Source organism: Phyllostomus hastatus, unplaced genomic scaffold (genome assembly GCF_019186645.2).
Source record: "Phyllostomus hastatus isolate PE091 unplaced genomic scaffold, TTU_PhHast_1.1 phas_contig_432, whole genome shotgun sequence".
NCBI classification, from domain to species: Eukaryota; Metazoa; Chordata; class Mammalia; order Chiroptera; family Phyllostomidae; genus Phyllostomus; species Phyllostomus hastatus.
The window spans coordinates 2,922-5,423 of NW_025333880.1; positions in this window are offsets into that span (position 1 = coordinate 2,922).

A 2,502-nucleotide genomic window follows, 5' to 3' on the forward strand; every position below is an offset into this window, starting at 1 on the left:
GGTGGTAATTTGAAGCATCTGAAAGTCTCTAACAGCTGTCCTGAATACACTGGGGGCCAGTTAGTATGCTGGCAGGTGAATGTAAGCCTGATAGCCACATAAGAATAATCCCCTAGTGGGTCACAGGTGGTACTGAGAGAAGAGGTACTGTCTAGCTCAATAGGAGTGAGCCAGTGTTTTGTCCCTTGAGGTGGGCACCTTCCATGAGGGGAGTCATATGGTTCCTGCAAAGCAAGAACAGACGGACTCATGGCTGGAAGAGCCCCAGTGTCGGCTCCCACTCCCTGTGGGCTAGGTTTTGTTGACAAGGTTACAACAACCTCAGCAGAAACATCTTGCTAAAGTGGGGTGAAGGCTCACTTTTTAATGACTCAACTTTGGAATTATGTGAGAAAAACTAAAGACCCAGAAGGGACCTATAGAAGGAAATCTGTCTTCTTAAGTGATCTATCAGGCACCTACCACTAACACCTGTTTTAGTCCTAGGGTATTTGGTGCCCCAGTATTCATGTCATTGTGACTAAGAGTTATACGGATCAGATGTTGACCCTGCCATTGTTGGGTGAGTGTCCACGCTCTCAGAGATGAGGAGAGTGACACAAAAATAATTTAAATCCAAGGTTCAAAAACTAAAAGTTATAGATGCTAGCAGGTGCACTCTAAGCAAATGTTTTTGTTGTCCAGTCCCTTCAGCTCAAAAATTTCATGTTCTGTAAGGAAGCTAAGATGTGGAGAGAATAGGTACTGGTCTGGGAAGTTCAGGTTTCTGAGCCTTTGGGTTCTTGCAACCAGACTCCTAGCATTCTAGGGTCCCTGTGTTGTATGGTAGGAGGCTGAAAGTCATGAGGTCTCTCCACACTTTTCAAGTCTGCAGGAGAAGATCCTGGGAGTCACAACCAATTTCTTATCAGTATCACTTTTTTCCTTCAGTGACTCCTCAGGAAACCAGTAACAAGGGAGGGTGGATGAGTGTGTGCTGGGCACATCTGTAGGTAATAGGGGATGAATTTGGGGCCTGTCCAATGCACTGCTTCAAGTAGCCACATCTCCTTTTTTCTGCCCCTCAGTGATTTCAGCCTTCCACCACAGTCCCGTAGCCCTGCCCCAGAATCCTTAATTCAGCTTGAACAGTTCATCTGCAGCTCCAGCCCCTATTGCTCCCAACTAATCCCAAGGACTCAGGTCCATACATCATTAAGGAGTAGAAACAGTTGCTCAGTGATGCTGCCAATGACCAGCTTGATGTCCTCTCTGTTCCCGTGGTGGGTGATGTTCTGTAGGGCCTTCACCGCCTCAACCCTTACTCACCACTCATCATCCTTTAGGAATTCTTCCAAGAAGGGAACCAGGGTCTTCAAAGTGTCTGACTATTTGGAAGGAGGCACAGATCACTTGCCACCTGGGGATCATACAACACTTCAGGGACCAGGATTTATGTGAGAAAAAACATGGTGCCTAAGAGAAACAGACACAGGGGATTGAGAGGCTGATTGTGATGAGGACATGGAAGGCTGGTGCTCAGGGTGTGTGGGCCTCATGGACAGGCTGTGTAAATCTACAGACTGGATGCTCTGCTCTACTGCCCTAGAATGAGGGGGTGGGGAATGAACTAAACCCTGAGTAACTAAGAGATTCAAGGGAGTTAAATGGTTCAGAGACTGACACTTGATTCCCATTGGGTCGCCCCATTCTGACTTTTTGTGGGTGCAGTGCTAGGTTACTGATCCCACAGAGCACATTTTCCTTGATGACAAGGTCAGTCTACACAGGCTCCAGCTGTGTAGACTTCCCAGAAAGTCTTTCCCTGGAGTCTCAGCCACTGATCAATGACAGAGGAGCTGAGGTAGCAAGGAGAGAAAAAGTCATGGGTACCTCAAGCCCTCTCAGCTCTCTCTCGGGCCCCACAGGCAGGTAAGGCTCCAACCAGTTGAGAACAGGGGCAGATCTGTACACCTGGGGTAAAGACTAAAGCCATGGAAGATGATGCTCATAAAGTCTGCACTTCAGGCCAGACACTGGAATCCAAGAATCACTCTAGGGGAACTAGAGCTGTTGACCCAACTCCCCAGGCTTTCTCTGCCTTTTTTAACCAGGCTCCTGGAGTGACAGACAAGGAAACCCCACTTTACATGGCTCAATTCTGTTCTTTCTACTTTCTGGGGAAAGCCATTTAACATTTCTGTTAAATGATTCTCAGCTTCAGGAAATGAAAGGCAAGGGCTGTGGCCCTCTCCCTAGGTTTTCACCTCTGCATAGATGCTCCTGGCTGGAATCTTCTGATGATTATTCAGGCTGTAGAGGAGGTTCTCAGCAAGGTACAGAACTTGCTTCAGGAAATGAAAGGCAAGGGCTGTGGCCTTCTCCTTAGGCTTTCACCTCTGCATAGATGCTCCTGGCTGGAATCTTCTGATGATTATTCAGGCTGTAGAGGAGGCTCTCAGCAAGGTACAGAACTTGGTGCAGAATGACTGGTTCACAGTTCTTCACTATGCCAATGGGGTG